A 24,271-nucleotide genomic window follows, 5' to 3' on the forward strand; every position below is an offset into this window, starting at 1 on the left:
AGTCATATCCATAATACAACATTGGAAACTTGAAAAAAAACTTACCTGTGATGATAGGCTGATGTACAGTTTTTCCAATTATGAGAGAGGCACACTGTATAGTAATGGAATTCTTTGAAAGCAGAATTATAAGGCAGTAAGAAAACTAACACATTAGTTTTATATTAAATATCACTCACCTTATGCCTATGTAAGGATGGGTTATCCACTTCAGTACATGATGTGCTACACAATCAAAGATGGTGCTGATGACACAAAAATGTCTATACAGTTCTTGTTGTTCAATCCTTAGACTTCCACATGAAGACACTCACACGTATTCAACAGATGAGTCTATCAACTGTGCAATATGATGATGACTGTCTACTCATTAAGTGGAGGTGGATCATCATAGAGGTCTTTGTCCTCACTGTCTTCATAACGAGTGGGCTGAGGACGAAGAGGAGGTTCTTGCTGTCTCAGGGGTGGAGGCGGAGGTGGAAGGGCAGGCACACTCGGCACAACTTTACATAAATACATCATAATTTCTGTCTGTTTTGCTTTCCACATTTCTCCAAAAATCTTTTTAAACAGTACCAATCTTTATTCCCTTGTCTGCCTAGGCTTCAGTGCCCACATCACGGAAGGGCCTCTGTTGTAAAATAAGTGAAACACATCACATTCATACTCAGGCGTGTCTGACTCTTTGTGACCCCATGGACTGTAGCCCTCCAGGCTCCTCTGTCCATGAGATTCTGCAGGCAAGAATATTGGAGTGGGTTGCCACTTCCTCCTCCAGGAGATCTTCCCGACTCAGGGATCAAACCCACATCTCCCGTGTCTCTGCATTGCAGGTAAGAGTCTTTATCCCCTGAGCCATCAGGGAAGCCCCAGGAGAAGTGAAAGACAATTTTAAATAATCAGAACCCTTCTGCCAGGTCTTCTGATGTCAGTTTGTTTTCTGGTGCTGCTTCTTGCTCATCACCTGGCACTGATTGGAAGCACTTGTCTCCATCAGGTTACCTTCTGTTAATTCCTCGGGCAGGGTGTCTCTTAGCTCTTGAATTCCTCCAAGGTGCATATCTTGATACCCTTCACACACACCTCCCCCTGCCCCTGAACTTTTCCTCCATATCCACAGTCTCCTTCATGATTTTCTTGATTGGCTCTGTCATAAATCCTGTGAAGTCATGCGCAACATCTGGACAGTTTCCTCCAGTAGGAATGTATTGTTTTGGGCTTGATGGCTTTCATGGCTTTTTCTACAATAAGGATGGCATCTTCAGTGGTGTGATCCTTCCAGACTCTTACGATATTCCATTGGGGGTTCTATTGCCCACTGTTGACAGTTCTTTCCATTGAGTACCATATGCAATGAGCTTTAAATGTCTTTATGACCTCTTGATCTAGAGGCTGAATTAGAGTTGTATTTTGGGAGCAAGTAGATTATTTTGGCACCTTCAGTGTTGAAGTCATGGGGTTCTGGGCGGCCAGAGGCATTGCCCAATATCAAAAGGACTTAAAAGGCAGTCTCTTACTGGCAAGGTGCTTCCTGACTTCACAGACAAAGCATCAATGGAACCAATGCAGAAAAAGTGTTCTAGTCCAGGACTTTTGTCCAACCAAAAGACTAGCAGCTGGTGTTTATCTTTTCCTTTTAAGACTTAGAGGTTCACAGCTTTATAGATGAGGGCATTTCTGACCATAAACCCTACTGGATTTGCACAGAACGGTAGAGTTAGGCTATCTTGTCCTGCCTTAAATCCTGGTGCTCACTCTTCCCTTCCCTACTAACCCATGCCCTTTATGACACTTTTTTTCCCCCCAGAATAGGGCACTTCTGTCTGCATGAAAAACCTCTTCAGGTAGATATCCTTTCCCTTCAATGACTCTGTGTGTCTGGGAGCTTATCTTCTGCCTCTTGGTCAGCAGATGCTGCTTTTCCTGTTCTCTGGACATTTTTTTTTTTTTTTTTTTATTCTTCCAATTTTATTTTATTTTTAAACTTTACATAATTGTATTAGTTTTGCCAAATATCAAAATGAATCCACCACAGGTATACATGTGTTCCCCATCCCGAACCCTCCTCCCTCCTCCCTCCCCATACCATCCCTCTGGGCCGTCCCAGTGCACCAGCCCCAAGCATCCAGCATCGTGCATCGAACCTGGACTGGCAACTCGTTTCCTACATGATATTTTACATGTTTCATTGCCATTCTCCCAAATCTTCCCCCTTCTTTCTGAAGTTATCAAACTATCCTTTGCTGGCATTAAATTCTCCAGCTTTAGCTCTTTCACCTTCCTTCTGCTCTAAGTTGTCATACAATGACTTTAAACTTTGTGAATCATAGTCTACAGGTATGCCATTCTTATAAACCAATCTTATCTCACATAAAAGCTGCATTTTCAACACATGATAATTTCCACCCCCCTCAAAAAAAATGCAAGGTTTTTGCACCTGCTGGCATAGCTGCAGTGACAGTTTCATGAATTTCCTTTTCTTTTCTTACACTGGTCCCTTCTCTGGATTCATTTCTCTTGAAATGGTGGCAACCGCAGCTGCAGACCTCAATCTGTGGTACATATAAAGCACTTCAACTATTTTCTTGTAATGTCATGAGTTTTCTCTGTGTACTGGGGGCACTTCCAGCATCCCTAGGGCACTTCGTGTGGGGCCCACAGTCTTATTCAAGGTCTACTCTGTTGCACAAACATGATGGAAAATACAGGAGAAATGTGAGAGATCACTTTATATTTCAATGCACAGTTTACTGAAGAGATGAACTGCTCATGTGTAGATGATCAGTGTCTCATGGCACTTTAAGCAGAGACTTCCCACACTTGAGTTTATTGCAGTAGCAACAGGACATGGCCCCCAAATTAATTTCATGCCATTACGATTTAATAATGCCTCTGTACATTTACATGTGTGCATGTGGTGCCATGTTCAGCCTGTGATGTCTGTGTGCATTAGCTTTGATAAATTTTAAATTTTTATAATAAATTTGTTCATATTTTATCATAGTAAATGATAAAGAAGACAAGTATCTCTATATATTTTATGCATACATGATGTATCTTCATTTTTATTGATATTTTCAGGCTATTTTGTTCATCTGTGACCTTTTTCAAATTTTCGCACATCTCCAAAATTTTTTCCAGTACATTTGGGGAAAATAAGCATATAAGTGAACCTATTCAGCTCAAACTCCTGTTGTTCAAGGGCCAACTGTATGATACTTCACAGGCATGGGTGGCTGGTCTCAGGATTTGGATAATCCTGCATTTTGGTCCACATGACATTTCATCCCAACCTTATGAGCAATCACAGGGAGCAAATCTTTTTCAAGTTTTTATCCTTCAGCCCCTAACATTCACTATTCTTTATACTAGTAGGCATTCAATATTTACCAAAATGAGTAGTTTTTCATCTTAAAAAAAAAAAAAAGTTACCCACATTCTGATAGACTCTATCACTAATGATTTAAATCCTATCATTAAACTAAAAATTCAAAGAACATTTCATGACAAGAACTAATCCAACGTTTACCAGGGAAATCCAAAGTTGTCACTCTGACCTCATGATGGCCCTGCACTTACCTCTCTGACCCTGTCCTGAACCACAGCATTTCATCATTTATACCTGGCCCAACTTCTGCTCATTTGCACTTGCTTTCCTTCTGCCTGGAAAGCTTTTCCACCCAGAGTTTTACATGATGGGCTGCTCCTCTGGATTTCCATCTCAGGATGGAGGCATCCATAGCATGAAGAAAAGGGAGTAGTAAGACATCCCCAGAAAAAATGCCACTAACCATGATACCTAACGTTGAGCGTGAGTGTGTGTACATGCTTAGGCTTTGTGTATTTGGGGGTAGATGTGGGTAAACTAGGAACATTCTGTCTATGCAGAGGGAAGCCCTAAGGCCTTTGAAGGCTTTGTGGGGAAAGGGATAAAGCAAGGTTGTTTGAAGAACTAAAAGTCAGTGTGGCTGAAGCTTAGAAAGCTGGGGGATAGCAGAAGAGGGGGCACAAGCCAAGCTATGAAGCTCCCTTTAGAAAAGGCTCCAAAAGGAGGGTGTGTGTGCAGCACTGATGTATAGTGCTTCAGTAATAGCTTAACCTCAGACATAGATCCTTCTTCACAAGAAGACAATCGTTCTGCCCTCACTGGTATTCTCCGACGCCCCTGAACCTCAACAGAATCAGTGGTGCTAGGTGTGAGTCGCCTCGAGAACTTTTACGTTTTCTTCAGGAAGAGTGAGCTATTATGTCCCCAGATTCAAGGGAGAGGACGGCTCACCAGCCCCTGGAACTGGTTCTCCAACCCCGAGCATGGCCTAACTTCTCCCAGCACTGCTCCTGGTGCTACCCCAGCTGGGAGACTAGGGAACTCTTCAAGTCGGCTTTGATTAGCTATCAGCACATCTCACTCATTAAACAGGAATTAAACTTGTACCAAAATATCAATAGATTAGTTCTATACAAAAAGGATCAATTATATTTAAGAGAAGCAACAGTTAGGACTGGACATGGAACAACAGACTGGTTCCAAATTGGGAAAGGAATACGTCAAGGCTGTATATTGTCTCCCTGCTTATTTAACTTATATGTGGAATAATACATCATGCAAAATGCTGGGCTAGATGAAACACAAGATGGAATCAAGATTTCTGGGAGAAATATCAGTAACCTCAGATATACAGATGACACCAGCCTTATGGGAGAAAGTGAAGAACTAAAGAGCCTCTTGATGAAAGTGAAAGAGGAGAGTGAAATAGTTGGCTTAAAGCTCAACATTCAGAAAATTAAGATCATGGTATTCAGTCCCATCACTTCATGGCAAATAGATGGGGAAACAAGGGAAACAGTAACAGACTTTATTTTGGGGGGCTCTAAAATCACTACAGATGGTGACTGCAGCCATGAAATTAAAAGACACTTGATCCTTGGAAGAAAAGCTATGACCAACCTAGACAGTATATTAAAAAGCAGAGTCAAAATTTTACCAACAAAGTCTAGTCAAAGCCATGATTTTTCCAGTGGTCATGTATGGATGTGACAGTTGGACTATAAAGAAAGCTGAGTGCTGAAGAATTGATGTGTTTGAACTGTGGTGTTGGAGGAGACTCTTGAGACTCCCTTGGACAGCAGGGAGATCAAATTAGTCAACTCTAAAGGAAATCAGTCCTGAATATTCATTGGAAGGACTGATGCTGAAGCTGAAACTCCAATACTTTGGCCACCTGATGCAAAGAACTGACTCACTGAAAAAGACCTTGATGCTTGGAAAGGTTGAAGGCAGGAGGAGAAGGAGACGACAAAGGATGAGACAGTTGTATGGCATCATCAACTCAATGGACATGAGTTTGAGTAAGCTCTGGGAGTTGGTGATGGACAGGGAGGCCTGGCATGCTGCAGTTCATGGGGTCACAAAGAGTTGGACATGACTAGACTGAACTGAACTGAACTGAAATTGAATTTTGACAAATTGAATTATGCTATTAAAACAACCTTAGATTTTTAAAATTTCTAATAACTCATGATCATTTATTTTTAATTACTCAGATTTAGGAGCAAGTTACTAGAAATCAATAACATCAGCACAGAGACTAAAGAGTAGAAAGATTAGAGGATTAACTCAAGATATAGCTGAACATTATTCTGAAAAGTGTGCAAATTTTCTAATGTATTATTCAATATCTGATGGTCAGAATTTAAGTAAAATACTTCCTAGGGTAAAACAGTAGAGACAGAATTGGAAAAAATACAAACTATATATCTGATACAGCCAAGAAGACCCCTGAGAGTACATGAAAGGAGTAAGTTTCAAAATTAAATTTTCCATATGGGCATTGCATAGTTGAAAGATTATAATTCCAAAGATAATTTTAATCTAACATGATCATTAATCAGTAAGGAATTTAACAAAATCACTTCCTTAATATGCACTTAGATATATTTTGTACAAGACATGAATACTCAATGTTGAATATCTGAATCTGCAAGTAATTCTCTGACTCACTTCAGCATACTTATGCTCAGCACAAATCTTCATTTAAAGAAACAGAGAAATAATGTTTCTATTTATTAACATCACACATCCTGCAAATCAATATATTTTTACTGTGGGAATCATGGCTGCAAGTGCCAACATTACATGGCATTGTGACATTTATTTACATACTGAACTGCAGGAATTTCTTTAGCTTTTACACATGCTTTCCTTTGCTGGTATAGGCATTTGCTCTTTTCAAGAGTTTAACTCTTTAGCTAAAGATACTGAATCCAAAATCCAGAAATAGTAGTTCAGTCCCTGCAAGGGAGCGTATGCTACTAACAAGCTTATGACATATTATCACAGTGTAATGTCTGATGTTTTCCATGACACTTTTCAATAGGAGATTGCATATCTGGAGAGCTCATGCTGCCATTTTTGAAATGGGAGCTGGGAGACATTCTTATTTTACTCAGAGTTGTTAGGGTAACTAAAAGAGTTCATTAATTTCTCCAACCATGCAGGGCTTCAAACTGGGGATAATAAGCTTGCATTTAGTGTTTGTGCTGCTGAATCCACAATCTACTTTAATTTACATTAAAAAGCCTCTACTCTCAAAGTACTACATCATTACATTTATATAATTATTAGACATACCATTTAGGAAAGGCAGACTGAGTATCACTTGGTAACATTAACTTCCCCACTACACTCATGCTGAAGATTTAAAAGTGCATAATAGTGACAGGTATTTGTGTATAACTGAAGAAGCCTATTCAAGAGTATTTAATTCATTGACTAATATTTTAATAATAAGCACATCCAGAGGACGAGATTTTTTTTTTTTTCATTTTATTTACTGGCTTCTTACCATTAAGAAGACTAGTAATAAAACAGGAAAACAATCATAAACCTCCAATTTTTTCAATGCTTTAACAATTTAGTTCATGCATACAGACAGCCACAGTATACACAACCAGATACACCTTCCATAGATACTTAGAGACCTCATTTTGATTCAGAACCAGATGAAGAAAGTCTTCCACATGATTGGAGTCAGACTCTGAGACAGTTCACTGAGCCACCAAGATTTCAGTAAGTCATTTCAAAAATTAAGAGGAATTGTGTGGATCACAACAATATTCTTAAAGAGATAATCTTAAAGAGATAAGAATACCAGACCACCTTACCTGTCTCCTGAGAAATCTCTATGTGGGTCAAGAAGCAACAGTTAGCACCAGACATGGAACAACAGACTGGTTCCAAATCTGGAAACAAGTGCATCAAGACTGTATACTGTCACCTTGCTTATTTAACTTGTATGCAGAGTACATCATGCAAAATGCCAGCTGGATGAATCACAAGTTGGAATCAAGATTGTCGGGAGAAATATTAACAAGCTCAGATATGCAGATGACACCACTCTAATGGTAGAAAGTGAAGAGGAACTAAAGAGCCTCCTGATGAGAGTTAAAGAGGAAAGTGAAAAAGCTGTCTTAAAACATTCAAAAAACCAAGATCACGGCATCTGGTTGCATCACTTCACGGCAAATAAAAGGGGAAAAAGTGGAAGCAGTGACAGATTTTATTTTCTTGGGCTCCAAAATCACTGTAGATGGTGACTGAAGCCATGAAATTAAAAGATGCTTGCTCCTTGGAAGAAAAGCTCTGACAAACCTGGATAGTGTGTTAAAAAGCAAAGATGTCACTTTGCTGACAAAGGCCCATATAGTCAAAGCTATGGTTTTTCCTGTAATCATCTACAGATCTGAGAGTAGGTCCATAAAGAAGGCTGAGTGCTGAAGAATTGATACTTTCAAATTGTGGCTCTGGAGAAGACTCTTGAGAGTCTCTTAGACAGCAAGGAGATCAAACCTGTCAATCCTAAAGGAAATCAACCCTGAATATTCATTGGAAGGACTGATGCTGAAGCTCCAATACTTTCACCACCTGATGTGAAGAATTCACTCACTGGAAAAGACTCTGATGCTGTGAAGACTGAAGGCAAAAGAAGGGGGCAACAGAGGGTGAGATGGCTAGATAGCATCACCGACTCAATGGACATGAATCTGAGCAAACCTAGGGAGACAGTGAAGGACAGGGAAGCCTGGTGTGCTGCAGTCCGTGCGGTTGCAAAGAGTTGGTCACAACTTAGTGACCGAACAACAACTAACTCTCTGGTTATTCTTCTGATACAGGAAAACAACTGGTATCTTTGCATTATTATTTCTAAGCCACCTCAAACTGACGCCACTCAAGGAAGATTTTCTTTTCCCAGTGGTCATTTAGCTACAACTTTAGTGAAAGAAAACAAGGCAATTCTGTCAGCAAATCTGTTTGGGTGCAGTTGGGTTTCAGAGACCGAGCGCTGACTCCCCACGCAGGACTGCCTTCTGAGTAGGCTCCCTTGTCACTAGAGTATTCACCCCTGGTTTTAGTTATTCTTTAATAGAGGAAAGGTTGCATATGCAGAGCATTTACAGATAGCATCATTACAAAATGGAGTTCAGGTTCAAGCTGGTTCAAGCAGGTTCAATCTGAGTTTCAAGCTCAGGAAAAATAAGTATCATTTAAATGAGTTACCACTGCCACTTTTAGAACCTCATATACTTCCATTAGAAATCTCCACTTCAAGGATGCTTCAATTTTTATTCTGGAAAATCCCTTGGAGAAGGGCGTGGCTACCCACTCCAGTATTCTGGCTTGAAGAATTCCATGGACTATACAGTCCATGGTGTCACAGAGTCGGACACGACTGAACGACTTTCACTTCACTTCATTTCAAACATACAGTGGTTGTGATGATTGCTCTGTGTTTTTTTCTTTTAACATCACAATCTTCACAGCAACACAGTTTCCATTTACCTAACACATATTTTGACAATGTTTTAATCTCTGTAACTGACTTACTGTGGTCCACTTCAAGAATTTTATTTTCTAGATCATATATGGTATTTTATTATGCTGATATGAACATGGAATTTTAAATATATATCCACAAAGAAGAAAAACTACATGAAAGCAATTAGCAATAAAGAATTTTAATTTATGCTAATTACTAACTTATCTTACATGCACAACTTTGTGTAGTTGTAGAAATGTAAAGCTGTACATTTTTTTAAAGTCAGATATTTTTGTGAAATTAAAACAAATTGCATCCAGATCTTATTCCAAATATATATAGCACACTTTTGATACTATCTTAATGCAGCATTTTACATTGTCACCATGGAAATAGGGGGCACATAAAACAGTGAATAATAGGCATTAATTTCAGAACTAGCCAGAAGGCTTTCTGGAGGTTTGTAGTTTGTTCATAAGAGTATTTAAGAAGGCTGTACTTTTTACATATTAAAATGTTCCAACAAGTAATTACTTAAATGAAGGAAATAACCAAAGAGAGATGGGAAATGGAAAATTTAGGGGGCAGTGAGGCAAGGAAGGGGAATCTGAGCTGAAGGGAGTGAAGGTCAAAGAGCAGGGGAGGGTTCACTCATTCCTCCTGCAACCATCTCCTTGTGACACAGCTGAGTTATTCCCCCAGAGTGTTTTAAGTTTACCTATTAAAGAACAGGCCACATTTTCAGCTACACATCCCAGGGCCTAGCAGATGGAAGTCCCTCCCCTCTTGCCCCTGGCTCAGAGGTATCTAATCTACTGATCTCTCATGGCCAGTGGCCGGTGTGACTGACTTTTTTTTTTCCCACTTAGAAGCTTTATGTATGCAGAGAATGTGAAGGCATTTCTAAACAGCTCTCTCTCCATCCCACTTAATCACGATATTCAAGTAGCACTATGTCCCACTGCTTCAGTAAACACTCTTACCGACACCATCAGCTTCCCGGGTGCAGCAATGGTAAAGAACCCACCTGCCAATCAGGAGACACAGGAGACGTGGGTTCCATTCCTGGTTTGGGAAGATCCCCTGGAGGAGGAAATTTCCATTCCAGTAGCTTGCCTGGAGAATCCCATGGACAAGGGAGCCTGGCAAGCTGCAGTCCATGGGGTTGCAGAGTGGGACACGACTTAGCAACTGAGCACGTACACACACATTGATGTCATCAGGGGGCAGTGAACAGGGAACTAATTTCTGTATTACTGACAATATTCACGTGTAGAAGATACTGCATTTTAGAGGGCAAAGGATGCCACCTTCATCTCCTCTTAAAGTGTCTGTCTCCTTCCCACTATTTAAATGTCTCATATTAAACAAATCTGCCATAAGGCAAATACAGATTTACAAAAAGGACAAGTTAGAAATTAGGTCCTTCACAGAGATCCACAAGAAGAGACTTTTAAACATCTTAGGCTGCCTTCCTATATCTAGGATAGCATTTTGTATTATTTTAAAGAGATATATGCTATTACATAAAGCAAAGATAACAGCTCATTTGCATGGAGTCAGTATCAACAAATGCCTAAAATTCTGTTCTCATCAGTTAAAACAGGAACAAATAGGTTTCTTAAATAAGAGTTAGTAGAGTCAATGTTAGTTTATTTTAGGCACTTGGTTAAACTGAAAATGACTTTATTACTTAAAGACTAAACCTATAAACAGTAAAAGAGGTTTAATCCAAATAATGTGAAAGTGAATTAACTCTTTACTCTGGCCTTTACTTTTTCTTTTTCAAGAAATTTAGATTTATTAATAGAAATATTTGCAAATGGCTGTAAAAAGCACTTATTTTGAAATTACAGGTAAATATAAACAGCAGGACAAAAAAAATTCCTTTTGAGGCTGATTTGTGGAAATAGTGTCCTAGAACACTTTTTTTCTAAGAACAAAAATACTGTAATACATTCCCTCACTTTTCTTAGGAATATTTTACTTTTTTCTTTCTTCTTTTTTTCTTTTGATGTAGCAAAATCCCTATACAAACAGAGCACCTCTCCTGCTCTAATGAAAATGTAGGGATGGGTTTAAAAGTTACTGAACCTGTACCATTCTCACGCAAGGATGTGAACACGTATTCCCAGGAGAGCACAGTGTCCAGTGGAGTCAAGGAGGCCACTGCTCCTAAGGGGGCTCCTGACGTGGGCGGCAGTCGGCAGCTGCAAACATCCGACTGAAAGCCTTTCTGCAGCCTCACAGCTTCCAGTCGAGGATGTTTACAGCCGCTCACTGTCACAGGGACACTCCTTGCTGTCTGGTTACCTGAGGGTCCCTAAGACAGACAGGCAGCAATTCTGCACACCATTAAGTCTTCTCCCAAACTTTGAAACATTCTAGAGAATGTCTCAAATCCAAAGCTTCATGCATGTCTCTTATGCATCTGCCAGATTGCTATAAAATCCTTTGATAATCTAACACAATGAATGCCGATGGCATTCATCCATTACTGTTAGTGACAAGGAACACACAGGCAATGGTAGGTTTCCTTAACATGCGTGATATAACTAAAATCTTTCTTTGAGTGAAAATGAATAAACATACAAGTTAAATCATGCTAATAAGATAAAGTGCACATTTAACATTAAATACATATAGAGTCTCAATGAAAACATAAGATTTTTATTTCAAACTCTATAAATTCTGACCAAAAAAAAAAAAAAAGACTTACGCACTGCTTTTATGTATCACCTTTGCCCTGAAATCTGCTCCTAGAGACAACCTGTACAGTCAGCTGGTTTTTGAACGAGTAAGCAATAACCAGGAGAGAAACAGAAGGAATAGCAAAGCCTGTAACAGGCGTCTATCAGTTTGTGGGTCAAAGTTTTCCCACTGGAAAAACACAGAGCCTGTCAGTTGCTGACAGGGTGACGTACATTAACTCCAGATCTGAATGTTTTGAATTCCACTCCCATTCTCTTATGAAAATAAATGAGGAAAACTGGAGGGTAGGCTCTATTAGTCACTGCTTTCCTGAAGTAATTCAAAACCCCTCCTCGCCTAGTGAGAGATTAAGTTGATACAAAGAAGTGGGTGTGCCTTTCCCCAAGATTTGTTTTTAGATGATGTTACCAGAAGGTTCTTAAGTTGCAGAAGTCTTAGTTTGTGACACCAAACCCCAAACAAAAACCAAATCCACACAAACACTGTCATGTTTAGTGAAACGAACGAACGTGAAGTGCTCCACAAACTACTTTTTCAAAGCAAAGTGTAACTCTATCTCCTTAATGTTAAGAAAGTTAATCTTTGAGGCAGCAGGTGAAAACAAGCTGAATTATGTTGTGGCCTTTTTCTTTATTAACTAAGGACTTTGAACTATTAAAACTTCCTAGGGAACCACATCTTCTCTCAATGGGTCAAGTCACACAGGGGAACAAAGCAAACTTTATCAGTGCTGTGCGATTCTACATTCCAGAAATTCTTAGTGCTTGGCATTCATATACCACTGCTGACTAGGGCTTGAGTCGGTTCAGCAAACTCAGCTACAGCTTCCAACCTTGTGAACTTCTCACCAAGATACCCCCTTCTTATGAGCTGGTCACAAACAGACAGGCAGGATACTCTTTAATTAAAACAGATGAATACCAAGCCTCACCCTGGGAAGACATTGTAGAGCAGTAACTGTTTACAAAAAGAATATTTTTACTCCCATAAATTTTTCTCCAAGTGACAGATCCCCTACTTGCCTTGGAATCTTACCACTTTTCAATAATAGCTTTAAATTAAAAATGCCTAGTGCAAACTAGGCAAACCACCTCACATAACAATTCAGTGAATGTTGAAAAAGATAGTAAACCTTAGCACAGCTTTGAAGATCCAGACTTTGCTCAGAGCTCTATGAATAAACATTAAAAAAAAAAATCCTCCAAATAAAGCACCAAAGATCATAAGATCTTAGTTACAAGGATTCGTAAAGGGAAGGGCATTTAACAGGCATCAAAAGAATGCTTCACTGCCTGTATGTACAGCCTTCCTTTTTAGCAAGAGACCAACTAGAGGAAATCCATGTGAAAGGTAAAGCAGATTTATCCCCAAAAGCTGCTGAACAATTTTGCCAGTTTGAGTGAGACTTAAAGTTATTTAGTTTAAACTATTTCCTTGTTTTCTGGTTATTAAGCAGTATCGGTTCCACTTGGAATAGCAGTTCTTAAAATGAGAGGCTGGTAATAGGCTTATCAGGACAGAGTCTTCTAACTTCACACACCTGGCCTGTCTCTTGCCCCGTCCACACTCTAATTCTTTTTCAGATGAGGGGAGCGCTGAGAGCAATTGGCAAAAGCTATACAACAATTCTGCTGTACTTTCCTGGCAGAGAACCACTAATCTAGAAAGATGGAACTAAGTAAATTTGCTCAGGACTACAATATCTTGTCACTAACTGAGAAATGTGACCAACAAAATTAATTCAAAACCACAGGAAACAGGCTGCTCTAGCCCTGTTAAGACAAGGCTCCTAAAAGTCTCCTCACCTGAAGGTGTAGCACTGGATGTCTATACCCTGGTCATGTTTTATAGTCTGGGGCAATGGCACCCCACTCCAGTACTCTTGCCTGGAAAATCCCATGGATGGAGGAGCCTGGTAGGCTGCAGTCCATGGGGTCGCAAAGAGTTGGACACAACTGAGCGACTTCACTTTCACTTTTTCACTTTCATGCATTGGAGAAGGAAATGGCAACCCACTCCAGAGTTCTTGCCTGGAGAATCCCAGGGACGGGGGAGCCTGGTGGGCTGCCATCCATGGGGTCACACAGAGTCGGACATGACTGAAGTGACTTAGCAGCAGCATATTAGCTTATTTTAAAGATTTTTTTGATGTGGACTATTTTTAAACTCTTTATTGGATTTTTACAGTGTTTCTCTTTAATGTTTTTGGTTTTTTGGACACATGGCATGTGGGATCCTAGCTCCCTGATCAGGAATCAAACCAGTATCCCCTGCATTGGAAGTTAAAAGTCTTAACCACAGGAGCACCGGGGAAGTGCTTGAAGAATTCATTCCTTCTGACGGTGGATGGTACAGCACTGCTCCTGGATAAAGTTTACAAGTTTTCCTTACCTACCCTGTATCTTTCAGTCTTGAACCCTCCTGTTGACTCTGTCGTCATGAATTTTCCTAAGCTATGCATAATTAAGGATAGCTTAAAATAAGACAGCCACTCAAGCTTCCCCACCTCCCATTCTTCCTAAACCCAATTCTCTGGATTTTGACACATCAGAGTATTGAAGTTAAAGACCCATCCTTGATGGTGAGAGTTCAGGCACTAAACAGCAGGGGGCGGGAGTTACCATCGCTCTATCTGTTGACTAATTGATACTAGGAGTCTCCTTTGGCCATGGGAATGCAGGGGTGCATGTGGCTGGCCTGCCCTCCCCACCTTCTCCATTCGCCCTTGTCCACCCACCCCCACTGCTCTGGTCCTGAGCATCTACAATGCTCTCTCAGAAAGGGAGCGTTCCATGTCAGTGCAGGGCCCAGCATCCGGGCTCTGCAGCCGCATCCTTTCATCTGCCTCTCTAGGGCCTAAGGGCTCAGACAAGGGCATCCTGGCACTGGCTTAGCTCTTCCTTCAGAAAATCCATCTAAGTAAAGACAAGAAACACAAGTGTTCTCCAGTTCCTTTTGTAGAAAGCATATGTAGAACTAATCTGATGTGAAAGTAAATGTACAAACAGAATTCTGCCCTTTAAAATTCATCTTCATCTTCTATTTATACTTGATATTTAGTAGTCCACACTGCTTTTAGGCTAATTCAGAGGCTTCTAATGCTCATTATATTCCTTGCTAATAACAATGACGATGGATTTTCCGTTTCTATTTTCTTTTCGTAATTAATAGAAACACAAATCTCCTGGGTCCTTGCACCTTGAAAATGGCTGAAGGCTGTAGGAATTTACTGGAAACAATTTCCCATGGATTGTGCACACATGGAAAATTAAAAAACTCAAATTCTAGGAAGAAAAGCATTGTCTGGGATAGTACAGACCCTACAGAGTTATAAAGAGGAAAATTTCTTCTACTCCAGAAATTAATGAAATTTTTGTTCCACTGACATTCTCTAAGAATTAAGCTAGGTAAACCATGTGTACTCAAGTCTATAGCCTTACTTTGACACAACCGTTGCTGTGTTCTGAGTAATGCCTATGCACAATCGTGTTTTATGTGTGCCCTGGTATGATGAAGCATTTGCTCTCACCATCATTACACATGTGGTGACGCTAAACTTGGGCAGCTGGAGTCCCAGCTATTGCTCACTCTCCCAATCTGAAGTCTTGCTTACTGTAAGCTCTTCTGAAATCATTCAGGGAGTTCAGGAGGGTGTGAGTTTGAATAAATACAAGCTAGTTAATAATTATTCAATAAAAATTGTGTTTTCATTATAAAGTGCGTGTAAAAAATTAGTAAGTGAAGCCAACTTTTAAGAGCAGAAACAAATATCTAGATCCTTTGTGAGAAAACAATTCATTCAGTCACCAATTCATTCATCATATATATATATCCATTTCCTAAACTCTCATTAATTATTTTTATGAATCCATGTTTAGTTTAATATCAATACAGGTGGAGATATACACATTATTAGGTAGATAGATAATATGTACATGGATGGGTTGGTATACACACATATGCACGCATACACACACATATACATTTTTTTTTCTGTCAGTTAAGAGGGCCTAGAATCTATGGTTCCAGTAATAATGAGAACATCTATTTTCCAGATTTTGGTTTCCTTCTAAAAAATTTATTTTTATTAACATATAGTTGATTTACAATGCTGTGCTTTTTTCAAAATATTTCTTTTTAACTTTATCTTTATTGAAGGATAGTTGATTAAAAATGTTGTGTTGCCATGAGAAAAACAATCCAATCAAAAAATGGGCAGAAGACCTAAACAGACATTTCTCCAAAGAAGACATCTGCTAAGTCACTTCAGTCATGTCCGACTCTGTGTGACCCCATAGATGGCAGCCCACGAGGCTCCCCTGTCCCTGGGATTCTCCAGGCAAGAACACGGGAGTAGGTTGCCATTTCCTTCTCCAATGCATGAAAATGAAAAGTGAAAGTGAAGTCAGTCAGTCACATCCAACTCTTTGCGACCCCATGGACTGCAGCCTACCAGGCTCCTCCGTCCATGGGATTTTCCAGGCAAGAGCACTGGAGTGGGTTGCCATTGCCTTCTCCAAGAAGACATCCAGATGACTAATAAATATGAAAAAATGCTCACTGTTGCTTATTATTGGAGAAATGAAAATCAAAACTACAAAGAGGTATCACCTCATACTGGTCAGAATGGCCATCATCAAAAAATTTATAAACAATAAATGCTGGAGAAGGTGTGGAGAAACGCTCTTGGTGGGAATGCAAATTGATACAGCCACTATGGAGAACAGTATGGAGATACCTTAAAAACTTAGCAATAAAACTATCATACGTCCCAGCAATCCCACTACAGGGCATATATCTTGAGAAAACCATAACTGAAAAGACACATGTACCCCAATGTTCATTGCAGCACTATTTACAATAGTCAGGACATGGAAGCAACCTGGACGTCCACTGACAGATAAATGGATAAAGTAGTTGTGGTTCATATATACAATGGAATACTACTCAGCCACAAAAAGGAATAAATTTGAGTCAGTTCTAGTGAGGTGGATGAACCGAGAGCTTCATACAGAGTGTGGGCTTCCCTGATAGCTCAGTTGGTAAAGAATCCACCTGCGATTCCTGGGTCAGAAAGATCTGCTGGAGACAGGACAGACTACCCACTCCAGTATTCTTGGGCTTCCTTTGTGGCTCAGCTGGTGAAGAATCCACCTGCAATGTGGGAGACCTGGGTTTGATCCCTGGGTTGTAAAGATCCCCTGGAGAAGGAAAAGGCTACCCACTCCAGTAATCTGGCCAGGAGAATTCCATGGACTGTAGAGTCCACGGGCTCGCAAAGAGTCGGACATGACTGAGCTACTTTCACTAGAGTGAAGTAAGTCAGAAAGAAAAATAAATATTGTGTATTAATGCATATATAGAGTCTAGAAAAGTGGTACTGATGAACCTCTCTGCAGGGCAGGAATGGAGACTCAAAGTACAGAACAGACTTATGGATACAGCATGGAAAGGAGAGGGTGGGACAAATTGAGAGAGTAGCATTGAAATATATACATTACCATGTATAAAACAGATGGCCAATGGGGAGCCCCTGTGTAGCACAGGGGGCTCAGCCTGGTGCTCGGTGACAACCTAGAGGGGAGGATGGGGTGGGAGGGAGGTTCAGGAGTGAAGCGCGTGTGTTACCTATGGCTGATTCATGCTGATGTATGGCAGAAACCAACACAACGTTATAAAGCGATTATCCTCCAACTAAAAATAAATAAATAAACAAAAATGTAGTGTGGCCAAACAGTCCTTTAAAATGGTACTGATTTCCAGTTCAGGCCAGGGTCCCCCAGAATGGGGCTCTCCAGGCTTATCAGGGCATTCTGGGTGGTTCTTCCTCTGTCCTGTAACCTGCCCTGACCCCTGCTCTTCTGCGTGGGCTGTGTCCTCACTAGGGAGGGGGATTCCAGAGAGCCAGGGCATCCCAAATCCAGGCGAATCAGGGGCTTTCCATCCCACCCCTCCAGTCCCCGTCCCTGCCACAGTCAGCCATTTCTAGGCTGCAGCCCTCAGGCCACTGGCTGGCCCAGCGCCTCCCTTTCAGGGGCTCCTGTCCCTCGGATTTCCGAGGAAGAGTATGCCCCATTCCTGTTGAAACACAAGGTCTGTTTCTAAAGGGACGTCAGGTGAGTTTAAGATGCATTTCACCATTATAATCACATGGCAGAATTCAGAATTCCAACCGATCCTGGTTTTGTGTTTGTAAATCAAATAGATTATGCAATTGTTAAAACATATTTACAAAGCTCTGCAATGATGGAGAGCATCCGCTATCCCCACAAGTTAAGGAAAAGCCAAGATAAAACTGCATGTATGGTATACACATTATCATGTTAAAAATTCAGAATACACATATATTATTTGTTTCCCTTCTACTTTTCTGAATTTTACAAGTTTTCTTTAATGGTAGTACTTCTAATACAATTATTTTGAAAATGCTGACTTGTTTCAGACATAGGAATTAGTATCTCTTTCATCTCAAGAATAATGCAGACAGCACTAGACATTTCTCAAACCCAGTTTTCAATCTGGAGAAATCTTTGAAGGGACAGAAGATTGTGCAAGCCTCCTTCCTGAAGGCGGCGATTCTATCTCAGTCATGGCTGTGGCTGCTGGAGCAGTTCACAGGTGCCTGACACATGGGAGGGGATCCATATATTCTGGCTGAATGTCTGAAATGTTGGTTAGCAGAGTCTCAGAACACATCTCATTCAGAGTTATTCAGCATCTTTCTTTAGAAAAGTTTATGAGCTCCCAGCTCTTTAAAAAGTGCCTTTCCCCGCTTTAAAAATGATGAAATAAGACAACAGCTAATAACTGGTCCAAGTTGACAGCCAGAGCCTCCATATGAAGCTGTGACTCTCCTCCGGGGTCTCGGGGATCTGTCTCGAGACTAGCTGGTGCTTCTGCCGAGGTGGGGAGATGGGGTCCTGGGCCCATTTGGGGGATGACCGTCCTGCACAGGCCCCTGCCCTTCGTCGAGCCTATTTTCTCTGTGGATAGAAATCTATCACAGCTGATCTCCACCTCATAGAGCTCTTCTCAGAAGTGATTGAGAGCTGTGTGAGACAGGACCATCCACATGCTAGTTATTTTCCTTTTCTCCTTCTCATTGTGGACATGTTAGGGCAGATTCATCAGAACAGCGGTCACTAATGGAAATAAACTACTAGTGTCATCTGGGCCTTTAAACTCGTTACATGATCTCATTTGACCTCACTGGATACCCTTTTTCTCAACTGTAATGAGAGGGTAAATCAGATCCTAAAATTCTTCTAGCCATAAAATCCTATGACTCTAATTCCTTCATTGCTTGAATTGATGAGGTGCAATGGGAACTGGAGTGGGGCAGGGTCGGAAGGATTTTTTAAAAAATAAACATACACCAATCATGGAAGCCGACTTCCCTTAACCAGTGTGATTTTTCTTAGTACAAAGGATCACCATTAACCCTGCCTTCATTCACCATCACTTCCCACACCCACACACTTTAAAATAGCAGACTACAGAACGGCTGAGACGACACTGATAGACACAGCAGTTAGCAGTGACTTACGAAACTTTCTATTGTCTTAATTATCTCCAATGCTGTCTGGTATGGTGACTGGGCTATAAGTCACAGAAAAAGAGAGGCTCATATACTTTATACCGGTGGCACACGTGACAAAAATTGTCTATTCGGGGCCCAACACCAGAGTATTTCATATGGAGAGTGGGCAAATTCACCTGACATAGCTCACTGCATCTCAAAATCAAAGACACTTTCATCAGACTTTTACTGCAAGTTAATGTTTGACTCGGAGAAGGCAATGGCACCCCACTCCAGTACTCTTGCCTGGAAAATCCCATGGACGGAGGAGCCTGGTAGGCTGCAGTCCATGGGGTCGCTGAGGGTCGGACACGACTGAGCGACTTCACTTTCACTTTTCACTTTCATGCATTGGGGAAGGAAATGGCAACCAGTGTTCTTGCCTGGAGAATCCCAGGGACGGGGAAGCCTGGTGGGCTGCCGTCTATGGGGTCTCACAGAGTCGGACACGACTGAAGTGACTTAGCAGCAATGTTTGACTTACACTGTTCTAACACGGGCTTAGTTGCCATGGAAAGATTTTCCAGATTTTCAACAAAATAACTGTAAACTTGTAAGATAAAAATCATACTTGAGGGACTTCCCTGGTCGCTTGGGGGTAAAGAATTGCCGGCCAATGCAGGAGACATGGGTTCAGTCCCTGGTTGGGGAAAATCCCACATGACACGGAGCAACCGCGCCCGTGTGCCCCAACTGTTGAGCCTGTGCTCTGGAGCCCGGGGGCTGCAACCGCTGAAGCCCATGCACCCTAGAGCCCATGCCCTGCCACGAGAGAAGCCACTGCAGAGAGAACCCCCTACTGCAACTAAAGAAAAGCCCAGCAGTGAAGACTCAGCACAGCCAAACATAAGATTGAATAAGTAAAATTATTAAAAAAAATACTTGAACTCAAAGAAGAATAGTTATTAAAAAAGCTGTTAAAATTTCATCCTATTCTATTCACCTAATTAACATGCGCTCACAGCAGGTTTGTGCTAAATTTGAACCACAAGGGACAGCAGATGATGAGACACACTGTGACTGGCCCCGACTCCATTTGTGGATATAAGTATTAAGCGTGGAGGTAAAAATGCTGAGGTCAACCAAACAGCCACAGGAGCGACAGTGACAAATCACCAACTACTGTTTTGCTCCTTCTGCTTCCAGGAGAGAGTCTGAGAAAGTATGGGATGGTTTCCATCACCTTCCAGAGACTTGGGTTTCTAATCCTAAGGAATCTTGGTGTGGCAGTGATCTGGGACATACAAATGGAGAACATTTGATGGACAGTGGAGAAAAATAAAAATTTCCATGATTAAAGGAAAGGATGGACAAGTGGAGAGAAAATGGATAAATGAAAACAGAACATATGAGAAAAAACTTCCCTTCCCCTCTTTCTACTTCTAAGGGTAATCTGTGATTCTTGAAATGCTACTTCAAGAATTTGTTACTGCCATGCAATGATAAAAAAAAATTTTTTCCTTTGTTTTATTGAGAGGGATCTAATTATTAATAAATCTGTTAAGGCCAGTACCCTCTACCTGAAAGCTGAATAACTATTTAAAAATAATGTCTTCAAATCAATAGTTATATCACTTAGATTAGCTCAACAATTTTTATTTAAACTGGGTGTTTTTCATAAATGCTACTGAATAGGGTACCATTCTACAAGGAACAGGATAAAGAGAGACTTCAATGGGACATAAAATGAATTATCAGAAAGTTTAAGGGTAAAATTAACTACCTACTTTGGACTTTTTAGAAGTGTCACAATTTCAATGATTCTATTCCAATATAATTAGAAATTCTTAAGGAAATACTTTCAGGCCTGTGATCTGACCAAGTAAAGTCATTAGAGATGATTTAAGCAGCATCCAAAAAGATCCTAAATTCTCCAAAAGAAGTAACCTTAGTTTTACATCCTATGGAACAAATACCTAAACTATTAAGAGGACTTATCTACAAGAAAAGCACTTTAAAGCCACTGTGAAAAAATAATTAATGAGTCTGAGTCAGTCTTTGAAACCATGAACTTTAAAAAAACCTACTGCATTGGTTGGCATTCCAGAGCCTGAAAGTTCTAACTTTTCTTACCTTTTTTTTTCTAAAGCACTTTTTAAACTTGCCTCTGGTATTTTTTAAAATATGCTCAGAACTCTTAAGGCTCCAGCAGTTTTTTAACTAGTAAAATAAACACAGCAATTGAGTACCTGCAGTTCTGCTAACAGGACTGTTTGTATTCTAAGCCCCATCCACAAAGGCTACAGAGAAAAATATCCAGTATAAACAAATATTACTTAGATACCAGTGGCATCTCAAAGCAGCACACCCAAGTCTCAAAATGCAAAAGGGAGAAATTTTCCACTCCCACCATGCTTAACTCCCTGGCAAACTTCAGGTCAGACAGAAGGGACTGAAACTGCCTCTGTTTCAGTGAAGTTGGGGAGCGAATGTGGGTGTGAAACAAATCAGTAATACTTTTTATTCTTTTCTTTCCCTTTTTTCCTTCAGTGTATCTCCTCTTGTCCCTGTTTGTCTCCTTTCTCTGTATCTCCCAGTGTCAGCTATTCCCCAGTTCTGACAGAAGACAGCTTTATCCTTCAGTCTCCCTGCTCACCATCCGTCTCTGAACTTCACACAACACCACACACACAGCCATCGCTGAAAATATTGTCAAAGTAATACACACAATAGGGCAAAGAGCAAGAATGGAGTGGGCTGGGGTTAAGACAGGGCAGAGTGTGTTCACTCATTTTTGTACCACCCGAACTTCCAGCTGAGAAAGAGGCTGAGCCCTCTAGGGGAAAAGAAGCTAGAGTCCCAGAAACGGAAGGAGTGAGGCACAGCGGGCCCCCAAGGGACCCTGTCCTCTCTCAGGCTGACCAGTGGCTGAGGCCTGCAGCTGGGTCTTCAGACAGGACCACTGTTTCCAGGCCTGGAGAGGCTCCTCTCTCTGGTCTGGCCTTTGCTTCTACTCCCACGACTGACGATCGAGGAAGGAAGTCACGCTGGACTTTGCAATCGGGCCCAGCTGAGTCCCTGATGCCATCCATGGAAGGTCGTCTTCCCCAAACTCTTCTACATCTCTGCTGATTCTCAGCACTGCGGCTCAGTTGTCCCCTCCGTTCACACTTCCTAGCTGCCCTCAACCCAAGCCCTACTCTAAAATAAAACTCTGTGCCTTATTCAATCGTAAAAGTATAATGACTGTAACTATATAGAACAGCTACAGGGGTGAGAGGACCAAATAGACTAAAACTTGTAAAGTGCTTAGAAAGGGTTTGGCACGTGAAAGTACAAGGTAAGAATCTGCTAAATAAAATGAAAATAAACCATCCGTGATTCAAAGGACAGAAAGTGCTTTATGATGATAAAATAGACTTCAAACAGAAAAGGAGAGCAAATACATTGATTCTGTCACTCTGGGTCACCAGTCCAGGAGGACTGCCAAGGGACGGCCCAAGTAAGCGTCGTACCTTCGTGTTCTGTGTTAAAGTGCTTCTGGCCTGGTCCTGAGACACTTCTATAGTGAGGAAGGAACACATGTGTTGAAACCACAGATTTTAGAATGGAAGTGTGAGAGTTCACACAGAGTCTGGGGTGTACTGAATCCGACCACTCGGCGCTACAGTCACTTGCACTCTTTCATGTCTGACTCTGCAACCCCATGCATGGCAGCCCATTAGGCTCCTCTGTCCATGGGGTTTTCCAGGCACGGATACTGGAGTGGGTTGCCATGCTCTTCTCCAGGGGATCTTCCTAACCCAGGGATTGAACCCAGGTCTTCTGCATTGCAGGCAGATTCTTTACCTTCTGAGCCACCAGGGAAGCTTTGTATTAATACTATATAGATACTACTATTACTATTATTTAAGAAGCTTCATTGTCTCTTCTAAAAAATGGTAAGAGTTTGAAGTTAAACATGTAAAGGAAAAGGAATTTTTCTTTTGGGGTGAGGCTATAATGAGATGAAAAGGACAGTTGTAGGTTGTAAAACTGAGGACAGAAAAGGGCAGAGAAAAAATACAGGGCAATATGAACAAAAGGGAGACAACGATGAGAAAATAAGGTCAGCTTCATGGAGTGAGACTATCTCTTGTGCTTGTAATGTGTGACTAAATAAATATTATAATGACTCCAAAACCTAGTATAAACAGGGAACAAATGCATTCCAAATACGGAGCTACATACCTCAGAAGTACAAAATTACCTCATGAATATAAAAGCTCTGGTTTTAACTGAATCTTCCCTATTTAAAAATTGCTTTTAAGACAAAAATATTTTTTAAAATGTCTGGAGTCTTACAGGTACCCCCAAACTGGCAATTCCATGTTTTAATTTTTCTATCAATATTTAGCAAAAAAAGTACTACTTTCCTACAAGTATCAGAAATACTAATTTAGAGACCTGTAAGGCAACTAATTATTAAAAAATTTCCATAGTTAATAAATTTAACACTCAGAAATGATTAGACATTTCATTTGATGTTCTCTGGCTGACAGTAATAAAACATTAAGCTTTAAGAAAGAAATATATTTGATTGATGTTTTTTTAAACAAAATACATCATTTATAATAAAATAAAGTACTACTCAGAGTAATTCAAGGAATATAATTAATTTGCTTTAAAAATAAATCCTTTGAATCCTTGTTTAATAAAAAGTATTAGCACTGATAGTTTTAATCTACAGAAATGGACTTGAAAGATTTTCCAAGTTTATTATGTTAAAAATATGTAGTGTTGAAGTTTTAAGCTTCTCTAAATTTTAGCATTATACCTTGAAGAGTTCTAACTTCTGCCAGAAGCAAAGTATGCCTCCATTAAACAAGAAATTTCCATTACTCCTATCTTAAGAAGTCACACCCCATACAACTAATGGCAGGAAAACATTTCAATTCAAACCTCTGACACCCTCAAGCCTGAGGCAAAATTTAAAAAAAAAAATACAAAAATAAAACACAACTCACATTTTCAAGGAAGAAAGGAAACCCTGCTAAATAAGTAACAATTATGCTGAAGAATTTATATGCTAAGCACGGCTGAATGTAAAAACACCAGAGCAGTCAACCATAGCTTTAGCACTTTGAGTATGATTAACAGAATGAACTTTCAAAGGTCAATTAAATGTCAACACACTTTAAAGAGATATTCTTCTTAAGGCTGGTCAGTGCATAATAGTACCTCA

General features: G+C 40.5%; 1 protein-coding gene and 1 non-coding gene across 2 annotated transcripts in view; both read right to left on the bottom strand.

Moving 5' to 3' along the window:
• The window catches only part of LOC132346186 (collagen alpha-1(I) chain-like), a 98,905-nt gene that overhangs the window by 18,354 nt on the left and 56,280 nt on the right, over positions 1 to 24,271 (bottom strand). Inside the window, exon 3 of the mRNA XM_059890027.1 lies at positions 1 to 24,271. This exon is cut by the window's left edge and continues 18,354 nt beyond it; it is cut by the window's right edge and continues 5,618 nt beyond it. The gene's annotated coding sequence lies outside the window, so the exon portion shown is untranslated.
• On the bottom strand, positions 11,023 to 11,089 carry MIR30A (microRNA mir-30a). The gene has a single exon (NR_030969.1). It is a non-coding gene; the product is annotated as a microRNA mir-30a (primary transcript).

Source organism: Bos taurus, chromosome 9 (assembly GCF_002263795.3).
Source record: "Bos taurus isolate L1 Dominette 01449 registration number 42190680 breed Hereford chromosome 9, ARS-UCD2.0, whole genome shotgun sequence".
NCBI lineage: Eukaryota > Metazoa > Chordata > Mammalia > Artiodactyla > Bovidae > Bos > Bos taurus.